The sequence below is a fragment of the Mesocricetus auratus genome, unplaced genomic scaffold (genome assembly GCF_017639785.1).
Source record: "Mesocricetus auratus isolate SY011 unplaced genomic scaffold, BCM_Maur_2.0 Super-Scaffold_100031, whole genome shotgun sequence".
NCBI lineage: Eukaryota > Metazoa > Chordata > Mammalia > Rodentia > Cricetidae > Mesocricetus > Mesocricetus auratus.
Genome location: NW_024429212.1, coordinates 12,516,180 through 12,541,970, shown reverse-complemented (window position 1 = coordinate 12,541,970; position 25,791 = coordinate 12,516,180). Strand labels below are relative to the sequence as shown.

The 25,791-nt window shown below is 37.2% G+C and overlaps 1 pseudogene; it reads right to left on the bottom strand.

Moving 5' to 3' along the window:
* Nucleotides 1-20,115, bottom strand: part of LOC101834648 — a 33,672-nt pseudogene extending 13,557 nt beyond the window's left edge.
* Nucleotides 20,116-25,791: the final 5,676 nt, after the last annotated feature.

The following is a 25,791-nucleotide window of genomic DNA, read 5'->3' as shown; positions in this document are numbered from 1 at the left end:
ACTACCCAAGGCCCCAGTGATTTCTGTGGCCTCCTTACTGACATTACATTCATGGAGCCTGGATCAGTCCCCTGTTGGCCTCTCAGGCATCAGTCTGGGGTTCATGAGCTCCCCTTTATCCGGTCAGCTGTCTTTGTGGGCTTCACCATCATGGTCTTGTCCCTTTTGCTCATCACTCATGAATATTTTGTTTTCAAAGCAGGTAAAAGTATAGAAAAACATAGATTTCCCATTATACAAAAATAATTCTTGTTCTAAAATTTTCCTTAGTCAAAGACTATTTTCAAATTCTACTTTCTCTTTTATTTTATGCTTGCTTTGTTTAATAGGTTTTCATCAAATGTAATCAAGTAATGGAAATGTGTGTTTAGTCACTGATTGACCTTGTATCTTGGAGTAACTCTACACATAGTTCTTTCTCACTAACTAGAGTTATTTAACATGCCAACCCTGACTGTTGAAATTATGGCTGGACTGACGGAAGAGGAATCTTACCGTAACCAAGTGTGTGTGGTGTATTTTTTATGCAGCTCCTTCTCATCTGTGTTGGCACAGTAGCCATCTATAAGACAAATTTGCTGTCTTCTCCAGCAGTGATAAAGTCATTTTACATATGAAAATTGATATATCTTTTTCTCTCTAAGCCATTTTATTACTTACAATTAATCTAGTGATATCAAAATTGATTTAAAATTATATCACTTTAGTCATAGCTAATTAATTTGTGATTTAAGAAACTCCGTATTGAGATGTGGCCTTATCCTGCATTTCCTTGTAGTTGTGTGCTTGTAAAGAACAATGTGGGGAAATATTTAATATTGTTGTACAGGGAACAGATAAGGAGTCATTAAATTTGGGTTTAAATCATAGCTTTCTTCTTACTAGGTAAGTATTTGTCATCATGTGTACCCCAGCCTGTATATACTCACAGGTATTCCATGGATATGGGTGAATTCCAATTGGGATATTTTAAAATTTCTAGAATATCAAAGGATTATTTTTATTATTTTTTAAAATGTATTCTTCTATCCTACAATACATCCTTACTGCTGCCTCCCCTCCCTCCACTCTCCCCTCCCCCCCTCCCCTCTGCTCCCAATCTACTGATCCTCTTTTTCCCTTCAAGAAAAGAGCAGACCTCCCAGGGGTATCCGCAGAACATGGCATAACAAGATACAGAAAGACTATGCATAAACCCTCATACCAAGGCTGGGAGAAGCAACCCAATAGGAGGCAAAGGGTCCCAAGAGCAGATAAAAGAGTCAGAGACACCCTCACTGTTAGGAATCCCCTAAAACCACAACATTTCTCCAGAGAGCCTAACGCAGACCCTTACAGGCTCTGTGGTTACTGCTTCAGTCTCTGTAAGCCTCTATGAGCCCTGCTTAGTTGATTCTGTGGGCCTTGTTCTCCTGGTGTCCTCCAACCCTATGGCTCCCACAATCCTTCCAATCCCCTTCCACCAGGTTTCCAGAGCTCTGTCTATTGTGTGACTGTGCTCCCACCAGGAGCCTCTCTGATGATGATTTGGCTATGCCCTGAACTTTAAGTACAGCATAATATCATTGGACATCATTTCAGTGACTTTCTTTTTGCCAGTGGTCTTTGGTGCTATCCTTTATCCTTGGTGTGTGGGCCATACAGATTCTCGTTCCTGGAGATGTGGGCAGTGCCAGGCATGTGCTGTTGCTGTCTCCTAGCATGGGCCTCAAGTTGGACCAACCTTTGTTTGGCCACTCCCACAAGTTCTGAGCCACCATTGTCCCACCACATTGGTTTTGTGACTTGGGTTGGTGTCCAAGTTTTTATGACTGCAGGCCTTGCCTGGTTACAGAAGATGGGCAGATTCAGGCTCCATATCCTCCATTACTAGCAGTCCAAACTAAGGTCACCCTCGTAAGTTCCTGGAAGCTTCTACTGCACTGTGTTTCCACATTGCCCACTAAATGGCCCCAAATCCCAGTGGTCTCTCTCCATACTCTCTCCCTCCACCCCTCTCTCCCTTACCTGATTCCCTCCTTTTCCCATGCCCACCTGTTCTCTGCCCACCTAAAAAATTATTCTATTTCCCTTTCCCAGGGAGAGCTATGTGTCCCTCTAGAGCCTCCCTTGGTACTTAACCTCTCTGGACCTGTGGACTTCAGCGTGATTATCCTTAATTAACAGCTGATATCCATTTACAGGTGAGTACATACCATGTTTGTCTTTCTGGGTGGTTTTCTCTAATTGATTTATTTTTTAAAAAAAAGCTGAGTAATACTCTATTGTGTAAATGTATCTTTTTTTTTTAATCCATTCTTTGGTAAAGGACATCTTTGTGCCCAGTTTCTGGATATTACAGAAAAAGCCTCTATGAACATAGTTGAGCAAGTGTTCTTGTGGTGTGATGGAGTGTCTTTTAGGTGTATGCATAGCTGGGTCTTGAGATAATTGATTCCCAGTTTTCTGATTTCCATTGTGGCCGTCCAAGTTCCAACTCCCACCAGTAATGGAGGAGTGTTCCTCTTCGTTCACATCCTCACCATCATAAGCTGCCACTTGTGTTAATGATCTTATGTGTGCTAAATGGAATCTCTAGAGCCTTCATCCAGTAGCTGATGGAAGCAGAAGCAGACACCCACAGCTAAACACTGAGCAGAACTCCTGTAATCCAGTTGCAGAGAGGGAGGAGGGATGAGCAAAGGAGTCAAGACCAGGTCGCAGAAACCCACAGAAACAACTGACCTGAACAAGGGGGAGCTCATTGGCCTTAGATTGGTAGCTAGGAAACCAGCATAGGGCCGACCCAGTCCCCCTGAATGTGGGTGTCATTTAGGAGTCCTCTGCACTCTATGGGACCTCTAGCAGTGGATCAGTATTTATCCCTAGTATATGAATGAACTTTGGGAGACCATTCCACATAGAGGGATACTCTCTCTGCCTAGACACGTGAGGGAAGGCCTAGGCCCTGCTCCAAATGCTATGACAGACTTTGAAGATCCCCCATGGAAGGCCTCACCCTCCCTGGGGAGCAGAAATGGGATGGGATAAGGGATTGGTGGGGAGCAGGAGAGGAAGGGAGGGAGCAGAATCTGGGATTGACATGCAAAACAAGCTTGTTTCAAATAAATAAATAAAAATGGAATCTCAAAGTAATTTTGATTTGCATTTTCCTGGTGACTAAGGATGTTGAGCATTTCTTTAAGTATTTCTTGGTCATTTGAGATTCCTTTTAAACCATACTATACGATGTAAGATAATTCACACCCCTACAAATAATATATACTTGTATATATAAATATGTACGTATAAATGTATTTATATAAATAATTTCCACCAACTTCCTAGCTCGCTTTACTTAAGAATGTTCACAAACCTTAACCCTGTTTTCATTTTATTAGTAGAAAAGTTTTATAGAACTGATGGGGTGAAATTTTTACTCAAAACTTTCTCTGAAAATAAAAAGAAAACAGGGAAATTACATACTATAAACAGATGATCAGGTTGATGTAAACTGTGTGTGGAACGTCAATATTGCAAGTGTTTTAATATTGTGTAGAGCAGTCATATTCTTTAATATGCTTCTCATTCAGAAGTTAGTGTCTCTGAAAATATTAAGCAGGTTAAATTTTTTTGTTTATAAGTTCATAGTATATATTCGACACATTTTTGAACGGACAGCAATATAACCTGCTCGGTCTATATAAAGATATTGGATCATTTGATATTGGATATACTGTTGGCTTTACGGACGCTGTAACGATACACGACACACAATTACGGAAAATGAAGCTTAGTAAGTCACATGTTTAATGGCGGCATAGACTTCCTCCTACAATATACAACTGATGCTCTATTCCCTGTAGAAGACTATTTCCAACCCTCAGCTTTCCGTAGTTGCCTATACTTCTCTGTATAGGGTTGAGTCCTCATAGAATTTTCACACATTCACGTTAGCATGCCTACTGGTATCATTATTTTAGACAATTACTTAGATGAACTATTCTTAAAAATAATTTCATCTCATCTATTCATCTCTTCTTTCTTAACAGAGTTTTATCTTTTGTTAATGTCTGTCTTTAAGTAAGGTTAAATAAAAATGCAATGGGATTTTACATTACATATGAATGTAATGTCTTCATTTTGTAATATGTAAGATATTGAAATATCTTCATATAATTAACCCTTTTCAGTCTTCATACTCTTTCAAGGCTTGAAACATTCAATTCGTGTCTTCATTTGTTTTATGAAAGGGATTATTTGGCTTCCACTCTCAAGATATAGTCCCTAATAGATAGAAATTAGGGCAGGAACTCAGTCAGAAACCTGAAGCAGAGGCCACAAAAGAGTCCTTCCTTCTAGCTTTTGTGCCGGCCTATGCTTGTTTAGCTTTATTTTTATTTTGCCTTTGAAATTTTCATATGCCAGCACTATATTTATATAATTTCCCCTTATTCTCTCCACCTCCTTCCTTGTCTCATTCCTTCTTAAATCCATGGCCTCTTATTCTTGTCATTACACACATGTACAAATATGTACTTATTTTTATAAACACAGCCTGCTGAGATCATTCAGTGTAGTTGATACGTGTATGTTCAGACGTTGGGTACCTGAAGGAGATTGATTAGTGGGTCATGGTGATCCTGCCTGACGGTGACTGCATGACTAATGGAGAGAGCACAGCTGACCTTAAGTCTCATTATTTAACCACTAGCAAATTTCCAATGCACTCCCTTTCCATATATGTATCCCTGCTTCAATCTGAACCTGAGTATCTGTAAGCCTCAGTTTTAAATATAGCCCTGATTTTAAAAACAAAAACAGGGATTCTTTCTCGAAGGATCCACAATGAAATCTACCCAGGATATGTGGAGGTTCTTGCTCCAAGTGAAATGCCTGGCTTTTTTTAGCTGAATACTAACTTCAGTAGCCATCCTGCTGTAAGATGTTTCCATGACTATGGCTGCAATATATCTCTTTATGTTCCTAACCTTGTCTTCCTTGTAATGCCCTTCTACCTTCATTTTTTTTTCACTAATGCTTCACTTTTGTCCTCTCCACCCTTCCTCCTGGTCACATGTGTGACATCACACATTTAATTAAGGTCCAGAATAGCAGGTGTCTCCCCAGCTGCTGTCTCACTAATCGTATCTCAAAAATTTCTATTAATAAGATGTCTCTGTGAAAGGACAAATATGCCATTTAATGACACTATATTACTCTCATTACTCAAAAGCTCAGCCAGTTAAAAGATCATTTCTATGTTTTCTGAGATGTTTATGCTTTACTGATATTTGTGAGATGTCATACTGCTTATCATTGAAATACTATTGAAAAAGCTTCGGTAAGATAATTGGAGTGTATAAATATAATCTAATCAGCTAAGTAAGTATCATTTGTTTAAAATTTGCATTTCCTTCAATCACAAATACACATTGAAAAATGGAACATTTTAAACTCAAAAACAAGTGTCAATTACATATACTATATGGATAAATGTGTACTCTACTTTTCTAAAATGTTTATTGTGTGTTTACTCCAATTGTTCTATGCACTCAAATTCTCCTAAATTCCTGTCTACTATTCCATACTATGGACTTTATAATGAGATGTAACTCCTGGGAATTTAACTGATTATTATATCTCACTATTAACAAGAATGTGATGACCAATATAATTGATATTCTTATGTAAGATCTCCAAATCTATTGATAAGAAGTGTTTTAGCATACTACGTTGGAGGTAATGGAGACTAAATATTACACAAAATTCAAGATGAAAAGATTAGGAAGTGACTCATGATAAGATAAACTTTTGTGAAGTGCCTCATAAAAGGTGTTTTCATCACAACTGTTACATACACAAGAGTATGACCACCAAATATAAAGGAATTGCTAAGACAGGTAGTTTTTCAAGAACTTTATGAATGCAAAATCCAACATGAAAATGAAAGCCAAAATTACAGCGATTTCATCTCACGTGAATTCTAATGATGGCTATCAAAATATAAACAATATGTAGGAATAGCTATTATGTCAAGACTAGGGGAACCCTGAACACTGTAGATGGATATTTAAATTAGCACTATGAAAAGCAAGTATGGGCTCCTCAACAAATAACAACTCTATGACCCACAGACCGCACCACTGTGTGTGTACCTCCCCCAAAATAAAATCAGAGAGGGAACTTGAAACGATGAACGTTTTCAAATTCTCAAAACCTGTGCCCAGTGACATACTTCCTCTGTCAATACCACACCTCCAGTGACAAACTTCCTCTGGCAAGGCCGCACCTCCTAAGTGTCCCCCAAAAGTGCCTATTCAGAAAAAAAAGTAGTATTCAAATTCCAGAGCTTAGTATGGACATTATCATTTAAACGAGCACAGTCATGAATTATTAAATTAATAATACAATCAAGGAAAGCTATTATTATTACAAACTATTACACTGTCGTTATTATTAAATTAAAAAGAAGATGAGACAAAATGTTGAATCCTGGCTAAAAGGAAATGTGTAAGTTTTAGTTTTTGAAAGTTGTGGAAGTTTCCTGTGCTTAAATATCGATTCAATATAAACCCCGAAGAAAAGAGAGAAGTAGAGAAGTAGAAAAACTAATTTCCAGAAGAGATGAGTAAGAAAGTAGATAAAGCTTCAAGAACAATAAGAACAAAAACTGCAATTTGCTCTCTGGAAGAACAAAGCTTTTAATGGGAGGGACTCAGATAAGAGACAGGAGCTACTGAAATAGAGTATCTGAAATCAAGAAAGGCCTCTTAAGATGTACCAGATACAAAGTTTGAAAGATAGTTCACATGGAGACGAAAAACACAAATAATTGCTGAGGGAACAAGTTAATGAGGATAAATGCCACATGTCAAACATTCGATGCACTAAAATGAGCTTTGAGAAGGCAGATTATTTTCTGCAAGTCTTAGCCAACTACCTCCTGGAACTGCAGAAATCTTCCGATCTACAATATCCCAGGGCCATCCTGTGCCGCCTTGAATTAAAACTCGGGCATATTCATTCACACTGTCACAAAGTGAGAACTGGCTCAGAAATACAGGCTTCTACATGATAACATTAATCACACAAAAGCTACAACATGTACCACGTCCAAACTAGGTGCTCCTAATGGAATGCATACAAGTTTATTGTTTGTTTTAATGGAGTGATGGAATATAGACCAAATGAAATTTGGAGAGGAAAGGGTTAACATATTGTACAGCTTACAGTACACTGTCAAGGGAAGCCAAAGAAGGAACTTAAGGCAAGGGACTTTATGCAGAAATAACAGAGGAGATAGCTCCCAGGCTCGTGTATAGTTACTACTTTCTAAAAAATGTATTTATAAGTATTTTCCAAACATATTATGTATAACCATATGTAATGTATTATAGAAAATATACTAAGTATAAAAACAATAACGATGAGCTCGCTCTTTTAGATAACATAGGTCCATCCACCTACTAGGTAGGGATGGTAACACCAACAGTGGGTCAAGCCTTCATAAGTCATATACCAATCAAGAGAACGTCCCATAGCGACGCCTACAGGCCAGTCTCATGGAGGCAATTCTTGAACTGAGGTTCCCATTTCCCGGATGTGTCTGTCAAGCGACTATGAAATTCAGTCACCATATAGACAAAGCACTCAGAGAACTGAGAGACAATATGAAGCACTCTCCATTCCATAGGAAATGATATTATCAACAGATGATGGGAAGATACTGTAATTTTACTTATACGCAATTAAAACATTAATCATTAAAAATAGAAACTGTGAATTGTAGATGGCATCTTAAAAATACCTTGTGAATATACTAACACTGTGTAGACACCATGCTGCAATTATCTTTCTGTTGTGCTCGCTTCCATGTGCTCTGGGTAAAGACCATAAAATAAAATTTCAATTACGTTTATAGGTCTATTTAATGTAATATTTTTAATGTTTTGAGAATTTCATGTATCAATGCTGTGTGTACATGATTTCCACCCATCCCTCTCTCCCACCAAATCTTCCCATGCTATCCCTAGCAACCTTGTAAATTATTCCTTTCATTATTTTTACTACATATACATGGGTAAATATGCATACATTATTCTACTGAGGAAGCCATGTATATAGGCATCACTGAGTAAACATTATTCCATTCATGTAATAAATTAGTACAAAATCTTCCAAAATTTAAAGTCATACAATACTTAAGTTTAAAAAAATTTTACTTGAGATACAATATACTGTTTTAGGGTTTTACACTTCTCTAGATTGTATATGTTTTAATAATACATCAAAATTTCAAAACCACTTATTGTGCCCTTGTTTTACTAGAAAATAATTTAAATGTTTTGAGTTCTACACATCTGTATCTTTAAAAATATGATATAATCTATAAAAATCTAGACATAAATCAGGTGTCAAGGATTTTATTTACAGATGCACTGTGATGATAATTAAAACTTTGGGAAAATGAGCCAGTTGGTAAATTAATCTAAATATATTTCATAGCTTCAGGGTAAATAATAAATTAATTAAAACAGAATATAATAATAAATTTTTAAGTGAATATCTATTTAATAAGCCCATGTTGACAACCTCTCAATTAATTTATTGCTGCATGGGCATATGATAGTTGGCTGGAATTTTTAGGTTTTCCAGTTGCTGGCGAATGGCACTTAGATGTTCTGAGGATTCGCAAAGTGGATTTCCATTGACTTCATGCAAGATATTAAAAACCAGCAGAATATTCTGCAATGCAACATAGCTGGGTAACATTTTCAGTGTTAAAGAGTGTGGTTGGGTCTGCCTCCTAAGTTGTTCAGCATTCCAAGATTTAGAATAAACTGGCTGTGTTCAATAACCGTTCTTTATATCTCAATCAAAATGCAACCTCCAATATAGGAAAAGAGGTCTAGGATATTAAAAGCATATTATTTTTACTTTCTCTTTTGCTGAGGAAACAAAGACAGTGGTCAAAGCTGCCTCTGAGTTGACATAACCTCAGGTTGCTGCTGTGGGGTGAAAACTTATTTTTCTTTTCCTTGAGAGCAGAGTATGAGATGGTTTTAGGTGTTAAGAAACAGAGTCTTGGAAATGAGGTGATTACTCATTTATGCCAAACGGAAACCTGTGTCTCATGTCTAATTGCTCCATTGACTTCAAATGGTCTGCAAACAATCACCCACTTCTGAAATGTTTAGTGCTTCCAAAGTTTCTAAGCTGAGCATTGGCAATGAAGAGTTTCCATGGTATACAAAACATGACTCTTATCAATTGTATCTCTCACCATGGCATCCTTGGTAATGATTTGCAAGCCTATAATGACTCAGAAAACTCTTGGTTCATGGTTTGCTTGGTTTCTTGGAAAATGTGGGGGGAAAATGGAGCTTCAGAGCAATTATATTAAATCCAGGTAATAATATTCTGCTTATAACCCAAGAAAATTATCACTGTGTTTGGTCTCTTTCGTTATATAATGACTACTACCAGCTCTTTGATATTTACACAACCTTTCATAAAGATCTTTTATTGGCCTAGTTCCAAACTAATAACTGTTTGTATTTCTACCATTTTCAAAGAACATATTCATATTTACCTTATTATTTGATTTAACAACTCTTGAGGCATAAGTAAGGTTTCACTGGATTCTGAGTGACTCTTCTAAAAGAAATTTTATTTTCACTTCAGAAACCTGAAAAAAATAGTTCACCTTTGTGCTCTGGGGGTTGTGAATGAAAGTGTTCAATCTTAATTGTATAAAAGTTCAGGAAATGTCCCTAGGGAAAGCTAACTATATGTCTGTAATTCCTTGGATATTTACGAAACTAACTGTGTTTTGTGATTTTATCTTAGCAGCAGGCCTCCACGGGCACAGCCTGAATGTCCGGCCACCTGTAATCACCCACAGTTGCAGATTGCAGCACTGATATTGCCGACAGATGTTCAGCCCCACATCACAGAGCTCTCTGCTCTCAGAAGTCACAGTGCCTCTAGTATTCTTTGCCTCAGGGAATCTCGTTACACTCTCCCAGTTCCTCCCAGTTAGTTACATGAAGGATAACTGGTCTTCCACCTGCCACTCTATATTCCCCAAGAATCCCTCCAGTTAACTTTTACAAATATTACCACAGGAATCACCCATGCGAAATTGAAATTTAATATTAATTTTTATTGTTTTCCCTTTGAGATCTGCTTTTGGCTTTCAAAATGTTTTTTATTGCATTTTTTTCTTTGAAGGTCACCTCAAATCATTCTTAGGAATTGAATATAATAATTACATTTAATGACTAACAATAAGAAATGAAACACATCTGTTCTTTGCACTGAAATGGACATTTACAACATGGTTAATAGAAAATAAAATGTTTTTTGATAGCAGTAAATTTATACTAGTTCTTTCATGGCTTCTTTCAAAGGAAGTCTAACAATAAAATCTAAGTAAGTGATTCCTTATAAAACAAAGCCCTTCAGGAATTTCCTTTGATCTAGTGAGCAGAAATAATCTCAGCATTCAAGGAGCTGTTCAAGTCGTGAGTCCCATGATGCTTGGATTCCTGACACATGGTATGCTTAACTCAGCGTTCACTTTCCAAGACAGGAAACTGTGCTTTGCTGTCATTGAGTTTCTGTTGTTTGAGAAAAGAAACTTGGTGGGGGTCAGGGGTAGGGACTCATCCTCTGGCTCTTATTTAATTTACATGCCCTCTTCTGCCATTTCAAGAGTTATGGAGGGAGTGATGTAGCTCTGTTCATTGGAACAAACCACTCCACCATCCCTTTGTTTGAAAACAATGGCCGGTTAGAAGCATGTTCTTCACCCACCATTCACTGCAATGAAAAACATAACTGAAGAATCCTGTATCCAGCACTAACCTACAAGAAGAAACATGATTATTGAGAAGCCAGTTTAACAGCTATTCCATTATGCAAGAAAATAGTAGCAAGTTGGCCCTAAGGGATATCACCTCCCCAGCTGCTGGATCTGGACCTGGTTTTCAGAACCAGTGTTTGTGACATGAACGGCAAATCTAATCAAACAGCAGTTTTTTGTCATTTTACCCTTATCAATCATGCTACCATTGCCTGACAAGTCAAAGTTGTAGCTCACACAACTCATTTTTTAGTTCAAAATCAGAAACAAGCTTGTTTTACATGTCAATATCAGTTCCCTCTCCCTCCCCTCTTCCCCTGCTCCCCACCAAACTCCCTATCCCATCTCCTTTCTGCTCCCCAGGAAGGGTGAGGCCTTCAATGGGGGATCTTCAAAGTCTGTCATAGCATTTGGAACAGGGCCTAGCCCCTCACCCTTGTGTCTAGGCTGAGAGAGCATCCCTCTATGTAGAATGAGCTCCCAAAGTCCATTCGTGTACTAAGGATAAGTACTGATCTACTATCAGAGGCCCCATAGATTAATCAGACATCTAAACTAACATCCATGTTCTGGAACATTCCTCTGCTGGTTTCCCAACTATCAGTCTGGGGTCCATGAGCTCCCCCTTGTTCAAGTCAGCTGTTTCTGTGTGTTTCTACAGTGTGGTCTTGACCCCTTTGCTCATCAATCCTCCCTCTCTGCAACTGGATTCCAGACAGAGTTCAGTTCAGTGCCTAGCTGTGGGTGTCTGCTTCCATCATCTACTAGATGAATGCTCTATGATGGCATTTAAGGCAGTCATCAATCTCATTATCAGAGAAGGGCATTTAAGATATTCTCTCAACTATAGCAAAGTGGTGGAGCATTTGATTGCACACAACTCATTCTTAAACATTGCATTGCATAAATACCACCAGTAGACAACCTTAATTTGCTACTGATCCTAGGGAAAGGCATTCAGTCTTTTGCCACTAAAATCTAAGTCATCTGACTTCATCACTACTATCTGTCTAATCCCGGTAGCCATCTATTCCCACTTTTGTAAGAATTTCCATCTTCATGGATTTTGTATTTTTTTACAATATTTAACTTACCTAATTGTGCATTGTGAGACTGTTGATAAAAGATGTCAATTTCAGGAATATGCATTACATAAGTCATCAATCATTTTAAATTTGATTCCCAAATTTAATGAGTTTTCCTTATTCTTACTAAAGCATTGAGTCAACTAGCATGATACTTAGAGAAAATTCATGAAAAAGGACATCTCACAATGCTGAGTTGCATGCCCTGTTCTGTCTCATGTTCTGCTTCTGCTTCTCACTTCACAGTGTGGTGCAGGTCTCTGAGAAAGCTCTCAGTACCCAGATCCCGCCTCTATTAGACGTCACAGAGAATGTACTCTGTCCCTGGCTGCTACTTTGAGACAGTGTTCATCAACTGGGAGCCTGAGTTGATGTAAGACTGATTTTCCTCTTGGCTTTTCACTTTCTAGTGGAATTTATTTAAATGCAATCATATGCATCATGTAAGTCTTTAAAGTTGTCTATATGAAGGATATTACAGAAACATGACATATAAATCTATGCAGAAATATGACATATAAAATAAAATGTTATTTTCTATGTTAAATATAGATTTTTTATGTCTACAGTCTATGAGGGAAAGCTAGATGAAATGCTAGATGAATTTCCAAAGCTTAATTTTCTCCATTGTCCCTTCTTGCCAGGAATTTGTCTATTTTCAATCTTTCAAGGATGTAAGCAAGGTCATATATATTTCTGAACAACCATCCTTTTGGGTTAGTTATTGCTCCAGGATCTACTCATTTTCTCCCAGACAATAATTTCCATAAGTGCGACCTACTCAGTCTCAAATGGCAACTGGAATAATCCAGCACAGAAATCCATACTGACAGTTACAGACTTGGGCCAGATCAGACAATAACTTGAGAAGAAATCTGGCTTTCTTCAAGCTGTCATGCTGTCTGAATGGCACAGAAAATGCTGCTACTTCTAACCGTCTGGGAAGCTGTTTGATGAGCCAGACACAAAGACAAGGTCACATATTTATTGTATGTAAATGAAGGAAGAAGAAACATATGTGGCATCCTAAGCAACTTCATCACAATGAACCAATTAGACCACTTTAATACAGAGACTTACTATTGTTTGCGATTGTGTATAGAACTATTTTCACTGTTTGGGGTTCACAAAGCTTAGTGAAAATATATTTCCTGAACTCTTTTTCAGTTAACAACCTAATAAAAGTTGAAAATAACAAAATGATACTTAAATAAAACATGTTTTCATATATTCAGATTAATCAAAGAATATACCCTTACAGGGTATAATTAAGCCAATAGAAGAAGCAAGTCTGTAATTATTTTATAATGTTCTTCAGTTTGACAGAGGAAAATGAGATTCTGTTATCTTTTATCTTTGAGCTGAACAAAACAAATCAGTCTTAAAGGGAGATTTTAAAGCCCTCTAAACAATGTTTCACAAGCTTGTGATAAGGCTATGGGAACACTGAAAAAATAAGAGATAAAATTATGCATTATTTTTATTTTAATACTCATAGGAGATGAAACTTACAGGATAAAACTAATTGCAGAATTTTTATTCAGTAAACTTTTTCTTTAAGCATCCTATTGGATATATGAGAATTCTAGCAGAAGTCCTTGATTTTCCTTCAGACTCCTACCTATCATACAGGGTAAAAAATATTTCCTGGAAATAAAAAAAACATAAAAGAAGAAAGGAAGAGGGGAAGGTACTGTATGAGCTGAAACAAAGTGGTAATTTAAAAATAGCACTCCAATTTTTGTACAAGAAACAAATCAAAACAATCAAAACACTACAGGCTATTATCCACATAAATACAGATGCAAAAATATTTCATAAAAATGCTAGCATACCATACTCAGATATATATCAAACAGATCATTCAAATTGACTTTATCCCAGAGATTCAGGGACACTTTAAAATACATAAATAAATGATGTAACAAACCATACAAATGAAGTTATAGAGAAAAAAAACCACAACATCATTTCAATAGATCCTTTGACAAAATCCAGCATGCCTTCAGGATAAAAGTTCTAGAGACAGCAGAGTTGAAGAGCACAAACATTAGAATAATAAAGGCAGTGTATGAAAAACTCACAGCAAACATAGTAAAAAGCAATCCCACTGAATTTAGGGAAACTACAAGGCTGTCCACGTCCCCAATCCATTTCAACATAGTGCTTCAGAACTAGCTAGAACATTAAGACAAGAGAAAGAAACTAAGGAGATTCAAACAGGAAAGAAAATGATGTTATTTCTATTTGAAGATGATAGGATATTTTACTTAAGAGATTCAATTTTTTTTAAATCAGAAACCTCTTAGAATGGTCAAGATTTACAGCAGTGGCAGGATACAAAATCAGCTTAAAAATCAGTAGCCCTTCTATATACTATTAATCCCAAATTATAATTCATTGGGAATATTTAAAATTGGAAAATTATTATTTTTGTCAATATTTTTATTTTTGAGAAGACATCATTAATAGTTGTGATTTAGTTTTATTAACTATGTGGAAAAAAAGAGACTTCTGCAAATAGGTAAATTGTTGGAAATATAACATTTAATTCTCAATCCCTTAGGTGACAGAAGTTTGGAAATGCTAGTTTGAGCTAACATTTTAGAAAGGGTTCAGCATTCTTATCTCTTGCCACTGAATGAACAGAGTGAATATGATATCACAATTCCAACTACACAGACAGTTAGCACATAGTACTTATATAGGAATAACTGCCTCTGAAATGTATTTTTGCCTGTGAAATAGGAGATGCTAATATTATCTCCAAGAACCCAATCCTAGTGAATGAACCGACATGCAGGAAACACATACATGGCGATTTCACAAATGAATACAATTTTACTTAGCGCCCATGACAAACATTAGCCAAAACTGGAGCTAGAAGCAATTTACTATATAATCTATTATTACATTTGATTGTGTATTATGTCGTACTATGCTAAAATAAGTAGTCATCAGCAAAACGGGAACTTTTATAAAACCAGTCAACCAGTAGGACAGAATGGGAAACCCAGACATGATCTCATACATGTCAAGCTAATTGAGTTTTCTTCACAGGTACCAAGAACACCTAGTAGGGCAGAATTTTCCATAAAACTTGGTATCAATCTGCTACTGACTCAACTTAGCTGGTTATCATTCATAATTTGCAAAAGTCAATGTAAAATGGAATAAACATTGAAGTGCAAAACAAACAAAATATTGAAGTCTAAAATTTAAAACTGTAAAACTATTAGAAGAAATTATAGGGGAGAAGTTGTGGGTAAGGGATTGTTTTGCTGCCTGGGGACCAGCCTGGAGCAGCACAGGGCTCAAAGGGAAATCCACAGAGTCAGCATACTATGACATTATTTTCTATGGGGTAAGGGTAAAGACACACACACTCGCTTGATGGTTTCCTTCTTTATTCTTCTGCCTTCTGATTCTGTACTCTTATCTCCATCCAGAAATGTTCCTTCTGTCTCTCTTGATATTTTCCTTCCAGCTCTCTGTTAAGAGGAGCCTTCTCGCCTGCCTGGTTCCAGATCCTCATCAGTCCCAAATAAACACACAGGAGGCTATATTCATTATGAAGCTGTTGGCCTTGTTTGTCTCTTACTGGCTAGCTCTGACTTAAGTAATTACCCCATAATTGTTAATCTAAGTATGTTTCTTACCAGAGAATAGTTCCAGGCTTCCTACCCCCATGGCGTTACATGTTGACTCTCTTGTGTTTCTCCTTCCCAGCATCCTCCTGGACTCCTAGTCCCTCCCATCTAGAGTCCTATTGGCTCAACAGTACTTTATTGACAAATAACAAGCAAATAACAGGACTTCCCCAACATCTCCTCTTTTCTGTTTAAACAAAAGAAAGGTCTTAACTTTAACATAGTCAAATTATATATAACAGAACAGTTATCAAGTAAGAATACAGTTACAATATTTTGTCTATCAACATTTAGCAAGATTTAAAGAAAATATCATTTATCTCATTCTTGTGAGTCCAAAGTCCTATATGTAGCTTATCTTTTATCATAACTAAGGAAAACTATAACTATCTGTCTTCAACTCCATCAAAGACCACAGAAGGATAATATATAAACACTAGGATTGACAGAGACATCTTACTGCCTGGACAGTCACCTGAAGTTCCTCTGTAACGTTGGGGCATCCATCTTCAGCCCATAGGCCACAATGTGTCTGGAACACTTCTCAGCAAAGCAGGAAATTTTGAACTGTCCATCTGCATTGGCAGTCTGTCAGTCATTTTTCTTTGTCCTGCAGAAAGTCTTGTAGACTCTTCCATGAAGCAGGAACCCTGTAAGACTGAGTTTAGCAGTCACTTTTCTGTGGGTCCTGCATGTCCAGTTTATACAGCAACAGTCAGTCTAGGCAAGAGCAGTTTCTTGCCCAAATGGCTAATCTTGCCATGTTGAAAGCAAACTCCATAACGAGTTTCTTCGATGTCCATCTTCCTCTCAGACGTAATTGGTGCTGCCAGGAGCAGACAATTCTCATTGTCAAGAAAAGCCCTAAACCATTTTAAATGCCATTTTCTGAAGGTCTTTGAGAGGTTTGAAGACTGTTTATCTATCTCAAATATTTTTCTGTATATCTAGAAAACCTAACTAACCTAACTATAAGTTCTGACTATTAAAAGTAACTATCTATAGTCTGTATTCAATTATGTATTACGTTTTAAAAGATCAGTATAAGCACAATACTTAATCAAGAGGAGAAATATACATATCACAAAATTGACCTTGAATTTGTATCAATAAATGAAAAACAATACCCATAACATAATTCCCTTTTTTACCATTAAAAAGATTGGCTGTGATCATTAGCCAATTATAAACAACCCCATTTAAATGAAAACAAAGATTTATAAACAAGATGGGAATTAGGACATCGTTCATTCCAAACTGCTTCATGCTGGAAGGGGGCGCTGTTCATACCATGGGGATCATGACAAAACTCAGAAACCTGTATCAGTCCATATTTTCGGGGTCTGTAAAACTCCATCATCTTAGCTGTTTCAATTGTTGGAACATCTGCTTCCGGGGGTCTTGGTTCATCAAACCACAGAAGACTGGAAGGAATCCTCAGCTTTTCATTTTCTGTGGAAACATAAACTAAAACTCCTTTTCCGAGTAACATATCCTTACACTTAAATTTTGAAGTCAAGCCATTTTTAAAAGATAGAAGTTGGATTAATTCAGCAGCATTTATAATCAAGTGTACTTTAGCGGTTCCTTCCTGAGTAATGAAAAAACTGAAAAACACAATAGTGTACAGTGTCCAGACTCTCTGTGTATTTTCCATCTTTGCGTGGCTTATTTATTTCTATTATTATTTTATTTCTTTTACTTTTATTTATTTTTCTTTGAGACAGGGTTTGTCTTTGGAAATCAGCCTGCCTCTGCCTCTGGAGTAAATCCTACCGGCGTGCGCCACCACAACACCGGCTTTTGCATTTATTTACCACTTTGCCATTTCATTTTCTCTCTCAATCTCATGTATATTTTTAAACACACTGTAAGCCTTTAGAGATTTTCTTCATCCAAGTCTGACTTTACTGTAAATCTTTACGTTTTTCTGGCCACGTGTCTTATTTGTAAAACCGCGGCTGTTTTAAACTGTCGTTTCAAGATGGCAGGCGTAAGCGTGATTCCAGCTTACCGCCTCAGTCCATGCTGACATCCAGCAAAAGCTGCCACTTCCAGCTGTACGTACACACCTTTCAATCAGTTAGCAGAGTCTCTTAAAACAACCTTGCTGGTTTTTTTTTTTATTTTATTTTTTATGCCGAGTCAGGAAGACTCCATTAAGCGAGCCATGTGAATCTCGGCTTGTCGCTAGCAAAACAGAGCACACCTGAGAAAATGCTGCTACCAAAATCTGTGCTTCTCTCTGTTCTTCTGTTTCTAAAATTCCTTTAAAGCTTTTGTTGTTTTGCGTGGAAATTCAATCCCGCTTCTGACAACCATTCTGTTAAGAGGAGCCTTCTCGCCCGCCTGGTTCTAGATCCGCATGAGTCCCAAATAAACACACAGGAGGCTATATTCATTATGAAGCTGTTGGCCTTGTTTGTCTCTTACTGGCTAGCTCTGACTTAAGTAATTACCCCATAATTGTTAATCTAAGTATGTTTCTTACCGGAGAATAGTTCCAGGCTTCCTACCCCCATGGCGTTACATGTTGACTCTCTTGTGTTTCTCCTTCCCAGCATCCTCCTGGACTCCTAGTCCCTCCCATCTAGATTCCTATTGGCTCAACAGTACTTTATTGACAAATAACAAGCAAATAACAGGACTTCCCCAACAGCTCTCTTCAATGTTTTCCTCCTAATTCTCTCATTCTTGATGTTTTCCTTTAACCCCATCGTTATTCTTCCTTATTTTCTCGTTCTTGGTGTGTTTTCTTTCTAATTTTCTCTGTTTCCCCTTATAGCTTATGTACCCCAGCAAAATCTTTTATCTAATATAAAAGTTACAATTTGGTTACATGCTATTTTTCAAATGAATGATTACAAGTAAAAATCAGCATGTTTTCCATGCCAATTACATGATTAAACATTTTACATATTACAAGTGAAACACAAACTAGCCCCAAGAATCCGTGCACATTCATACCCAAGTGACTTGTTATAGATGAACAGAGTGTAAGCAAGAAAGTTATTTTTCTCAACAGGTTATTTGACTGGCAGGCAGCATTTTGCTCTTACAAAGAAAGGACCAGCAACATTTTATCCTACCTTTACCTATGTTAATTTTCTCACTAAACTAACCTCCATCATAATTCCCTAATGTATTTATTAACAATCCTCAATCATGAAAATCCTATTAAATGAACACTATTATTGTGCAAAATTATTCCTTCAGTTAAACACTATAGCTTAAGAGGAAATCATCTCCATGATTTCATAGGTAAAAATGCCTGGTAGAATGGATTATTTTCATGAAATCAACACACTATATTGCAGGCAGTGGGGATCTCCCCACATCCATTCACACCATGCCAGATACCAGACAAAGATGGCAGCAGTAAGCACGTGAAGACGCAGCAGAAGCGAAAGAGACTCTGGGGTCACCTCATGGCTTCCCTGCCTGAGGTTCACCCATGGGGGCCGTGATTCCACGTGAGCTGATCCTCTGAGGTCAATTGCTACCTGCGGCTCCTATGACATGGCCACCGGCAAATGGGGGTGTGTGTCCATTTCTTTCAGCTCTAGGGACTCATTTTGTGCAGACCCATTGAGGCTTTGTACATGCTACCATAGTCTCTATGAATTCATATGTGAGTAGATACCCAACACATGATGAACTCGTGGCATCTTTGGATGTTTTCTTCTAATGTCGTGTCAAGGCATTTTTTTCAGGTTCTTTGAGTATATATTATACATCCCAGCTTTGTGTTTTAGGGTAATCTTTTGTGTCTGAATATGGATATTTTTGTATCTATTTGTGTTAGTCATGTTTTCTCTTTGGATATTTTTCTTTGTTTTGTCCAGTTCCATTTTTTTATTTCAATATTATTATATTTATTGTATTATATCACATATTATTATTGAAAGGTTCAGGCATTATATTATATTATATTATATTATATTATATTATATATTATTATTGAAAGGTTCAGGCATTACACTGGCCTGCCCTGTTACCTGGCAGAATGCACTCAGGCATCACTCTGGCCATCCCAGAGTTCCATGAGGACCAGTCTGCATGCAGGTGCAGAGGACCCCTTTAAAGGACAGACCCCTGCCCACTTATGCTCTCTGATCAGCTCTTCTCTCTCATCTTCCCTTACTCTTACTCTCTCCTCTTCTCTCTTACCTTACTCTCTCTCATGTCTGTCTGCCCCCTGTCAGTCTCGCTATAATAAACTATGATTAATATTAATATGCTTTCCATGGCTTGTGCCCCGTCCATCGTGCCTGTTCTGGTCCCCTAATTAACAACATATGGCGCCGAAACCAGGGAGGTTTTCCCAGCATATCCTCCTGCTTTGACGGAGATGCCGACAACCTGTGAACTTCAACTCGGTCGCTTTTCCAACTCTGGATTCTTCCAACCTCCATCACCATGTCTGGCAAGCCCGCCCCCATCCCCCTTGCTTCCATGAGTTAGGACTTACCGAGATTGTGGTCTCTCTCTTATCGGACCATTCGAAAATCCCAGTTCTGGATGACCTCATGTCTTTTCGGCTCCAGGAGCCCTGCACTTGATCCCTGTTTGACCAATCTCGGAAATCAGTGGGTGTCTTTTGAATTGAAATGGCAAATTCCTCTTTTACATCCACCTGTACTTCTACCGTGTTTCTTCTCCATGCGGATGCCAGCAGCTCCCAATGGCCTGGACTGGGTTAGCACCTGCTTGGGTCACTCTGAGATTTTTTTCATTTTTCCTCCACAAATGAGGTTGGAGGTTCTCTGGTTTTTGTACTGACTGGTACATTTGCTTTTCAGACCCATGAGGTGTCTCTCAGGTTTTCGGGTTTTTTTTTTCAGACCTACAGTGGTCACACATCTTTCTGCTTCACACGTGGAGAAAAAGGCTACTTCTGCCGGCAGACATAAATGTGCTTGTGGAGGCTGCCATCTTGGCCATCCTCACCATGTGGCCTAGCCTGGAGGCTGCCATGTTTACAGTGTAACCTAGCTATAGGCACGCCCACTCAGTCTAGCTAGCTTCTGCCTGCAAAGCGTGACTGTCTCCCTCCTTTTGGCCTCGCTATATTAAACTATGATTAATATGCTCTCCATGGCTTGTGCTCCTTTCATCGCACAGGTCCTGGTTCCCCAATTAACAACAATTATTCCTTGCATGCTTGTTTGGACTTTAAGGAGAGACACGTGGGGAAGGTGAAAGGGAACTGGGGGAGGTTCGGGGAGGAGTAACTGGAGTAACAGTGTATTGTAGGGAAAACTTCACTTTCAACAAAAGAAAAAATAAAAATAATGTCGAATTAATGTAAATGCACAAATATTTTGAGGTCTAAAAGTTGAGGAACACTTAAGTTTGCTCATTTCTCATAAATAAAATCATAGAAGGCAAAAAATTAGGGGTAAAATCTACACAACATTAATGTGCTCAATGGGCTTCCTTTCTCTCTTTCCCGTTTTTATTCATGCTTCAAAACTTACAAAAATGGTATAATTACCTTATGTCAAACCAAAAGGCTTCTGATCGTCCAAAGAAATAAGTAAGGGTAAAAAGGAAACTGGTGGATGAAAAGAAAATACTATTAGATGTCACAAAATGGCTAATATTAAAAACAGAAGAAAGTAAAACACCTATAATCGAAAACACTCAAAATCTGACTTAAATTTTATGGACAAGAAACTTTATTGAGCATAGTTGACAGAAGATACAGGAACAGCCAAAGGAAATATTAAAAATATTCAACATCACTAACCATTTTTTTTTTGTTCGAGGCAGGGTTTCTCCGTATTGTTTCGGAGGCTGTTCTAGAACTCGCTCGGTAGACCAGGCTGGTCTCAAACTCACAGAGATCAGCCTGCCTCTGCACCACCCCCCCCCCCGCCCCAGTGCTGGGATTAAAGGTGTGTGCTACCAGTGCCCAGCCTACTAATCATTATTTAAGTACAAATTAGAGCACCATGTGATATCACTGCCCATCAGTCAGAATGGCTATTAAAAAGAAATAAAATAAAAGGAAGAACTTAGAATCAAAGGTATCCTTGTCCTTTGCTATTGAAAAAAAATGCATCAATACAGTCACTGTGGAAAATTTGTGGGGGCTTCAGAAAAATCTGCAGAGGGAAATAACATACCAATTTAGGATGCTGCTATTTAGCATCCTAAATTGGGGTATTTACCTGAATGACTTGATAGCAATGTGACAATACTGCTGCACTTAACCCTTCCCTCTAGTGCAATTCACATAGGCATACTATGATGTCAAAAAAAAGTTACACATGAATTATTCCGCAAAACAAGAAATATGCACAAGGAAAGGTTTTATGTGCATACAATAGGATAATCTTCACTTTTAAAATAATGTGAATTTGTCATTTGCATAAGAATGTAATACAATGACAAACAACATTGTCTTAGTCTCTGTTCTGTTGCTGAGAAGAGACACCATGGCCAAGGCAACTCTCACAAAGGATAGAATTTAAATGTGGGCTTGCTTATAGTTTTAGAGATTCATTCCATTATCATCATGGGGCACGATGGGAGGTAGGCATGATGGTGGAGATACTGCTGAAAGAAAAAGAGAGAGAAAGATGCTCGGGCCTGACACTGGCTTTTTAAAACCCCAACGCCCATTCCCAAGGTCACACTTCCTCCAATAAGGGCCACTTGTCCTAATCCTTTCACACAGTTTCCACTCTCTGGTGACTAAGCACTCGAATGCACTAGCCTATGGAAGCCATTTTCACTCAGTGTAGCATAAACACGCATTTCTTCTAGGAGAGAAGCAGGTAAAAGAATTGTGGCTACGGAGGCTCAGGTGGGGGATGTGGGGTTGCTGATCAAAGACCTCAAATGCTCAGGTAAGAATCGTTCATTTTTCTTTGAGCAGCCCAAACACTTCATTGTAAATATTGTAGACAATAATATTGTAGACTTCAGAATCCTTAACAGATGAGATTTCAAAAGCTCTCATAGAAATGAAAAGTGTTAAATAATACTAAATATATTAATGCTTGCTAATTTTCTTAAGTATTTCATAATATATATACATATGCATATGTATATATATATATTTAGTGCTGAATTTAGACAACGTATTTATTTTGTACTCTGTGTCACAATTGTTTGTTCTTAGTACATTTTTCATTATTTAAGTAGATTGATGATTTAGTAAAAACATACGTAGAAAATGCAAACAAATTGAGGGCAGACACTAAAGATTCATATTAGATTCAGATACAGCACTGCTTTAGAGATTTTAATGAATTATTCCTGAGATATTTTCAATTTTAATATTGAGAAAAAATTCTTTTCCTACAGAAGCATATTTTTCATATAATTAAAGATAAGCATTTATATACCACCAAACCAGAGCTCAGGAGACAAAATGCTGCAGCATGCAGTCCCTTTGCTTCTATAGGATAATTTATTTTAATAGTTTTTAGTATTAATTGTATATAGAATTATAAGTGGGAGACCTGAGAGTATTAATAAAGATCTTTTTTAATTATATAACAATTAATTTTCAGTACACTAAAATATTTCAATTAAATTCATAGTTATTAAATACCCAAACTGTAATAAGACAAATTAACATATGTGCTCCAAGAAAAGTTTCTTTGTTATTTTATCAAAATAATAATTTCAACTTACAAAGTTCTATCCTGTTAAAACTGTGCCAAGTGGAGCCTTCCAGGCTCATTAGGTATCAATGCTAAACCAAGTTCTATTTTAAGTGTTGTTAAATGTGTTGTCTTCAATTTACTAAAAGGAGATATAATTAGAAATGGGAAAGTTAAGTATTATTTGCTGAGCAAAGCAAGAGCATCATGTCATAGGATGGATGTGATTATGTTCAGTGGCTTCACCATGACAGGATGCTTCATGTCCAGTTTAATTAGAAGGAAAATACAGTAGTATCTCACACCATTTTATAAGACTATTGTTTTAAAATACTCTAAGATACTAAACATAACTTTTATTCATGTTTTATCTCATTTAAAAATGCAATTCTCATTTAATTTGTTTCTTCTCTTTTTATAAATAGTATAGACCTGAAGCTAGCTATATATCTGCATTTAGGCGGGTTGAAGAGAGAATTGCATTTTTTTAGTAAGAAATATCATCATTTTTATCCTTTGCAAGACTATTATGTTTACTTAACAAATATATTTCAAACTTTTCTTTACCTATCATCCACCATTATATCACAATGTGAAATTAGGGGGAAAAATGTAAAATTCAAGTATCTTGTCAGGGAAATTATAAGGAGACACAGGTAAGGTAGCTCGGTCATTATAGTGCTTTCCTTTGATATGTGAGCACCAGACTTTGATCCCCATAATCACAAATGTGTCAGTGTCCCCTTGAAATCCCAATGCCAAGTTTACAGAAATTAGAAGATACCTGGGATTCACTGGTCAGAGGAATAAATAGATAAATTAATTAAATGTGGAGCATTCCTAAGCCTCCTTAGGACTGACAGCTGGGGTTGACTTGGGATTTTCATTTGTATGGACATATATACATGCACACACAGACACACCCAGAGAACACACAAAGAACAGGCATACTGGCATAAACACACAAGAACATCTGAAGAAATCACATGTTAACTATAATTACTTTACTGTTATAACATTCTGAATTATTGACAAACCCTATTAATAACAGAATTTTAAAATCAATTTTAATATTGATTTAAATAATTTAACACATAAATAATATTTTCCAACATGAACATTTTTACATCTTTTATTGTAACCAACATTTTCTTATAAAAGTGTTTTCACACAGTTTAACTTTCTAAATTTAATATCACACTTGAATGGTGATGTGTAATTGGGTTAATTCAAAACTAATTCAAACTAAAAGCAACTTATCATAACAAAAGGAATTCCCTTTGGTGATTGTACTAAGGTAATTAATTTTTCCTGCCATGTAGGTTTTAATATTGTATTTCTGCAAAGCAGAAATCTAGTGACTCAAATATTTTAATATATGTAACCAGACTGCTTTCTCTACTGGGGAGATTTTTTGTTGTTGTTGTTTATCACGTTACCCAGATGTCTAAAGTTTTATTAATTAGTTTGAAATACATTTAAGTTTCACTTCTGAAAATATCTGATTTGTCTCCAGTGTCAAAGCATGGGCACTAGGTTTTAAAAGAATTTATAACAGGGGCATTATGGTTTGAAAACACCATCTCAGAAGTTTATAGCTTTAAAACTTCATTTAGCAATGGAAATGCAGGAATGTTCACTTTGTGTCAGCCTTACCTGTGAATTAAAATATTATTGTTATATAACAATTAGCAATTTCAAGGGCAGATAAATTTCTCCTGTATTTTGCTCCCTATTTATGTTTTCAAACTCTGCATTTATGTATCACTTATATATCAGAGCTTTTCACATTAAATGCTGTAAGTTCTTTTTTGTGTTTGTAGAGGGGTTGATTCAGCCATAAAATCGTCTTAGTCTTTATGCCTATAATTACAGGTAAATAATTTAACTCTGGATTTTTGTTGACACTTTGTGTGAATATCACAAGAAGTCATGTTCACACATACAACATGAACATGGATGTGTAAGCTTCACATAGTCTTTGTTGTGGACAAATAGCAGCTTAGGGTACGGTGGTGAGATATCCTTTGCCAGCTCTGCCTGGAACTGGCAGAAATACTGTGTATCAAGCTTTCTCACTGGACTTTTTTGGACCACCAGCCTGCAAATAACAACACGGAGACTTAGTAATTATGAAAGCTTGGCCTTAGCATAGGCTTTTTTCTAACTACCTCTTATTATGCAAATTAAGCTGCTTCTGTTAATCTACATTCTACCATGTGGTTTTTATCTTTTCTCAGTACAGCATGTCCAACTCCGGACAGGAGCAGCAGGAGAGAGGAAAAATGGCAAAGAGAGAGAGAGAGAGAGAGAGAGAGAGAGAGAGAGAGAGAGAGAGAGAGAGAGAGAGAGAGAGAGAGAGAGAGAGGGAGAGGGAGAGGGAGAGAGAGAGAGAGAGAGAGGAGAGAGACAGACAGACAGAGACAGAGAGACAGAGAGAGACAGAGAGAGAGGATAGGAGAGGTAGGCAGGGCCCTTTTAAAAGTGGATGTGCACAGCTGATGGGGAAGTCCTGTGTGTATGTCAATAAAGCACTATTGGCCAATAGGGAACCAAGATAGGTGGGACTAGGAGTCCAGAAGGACTCT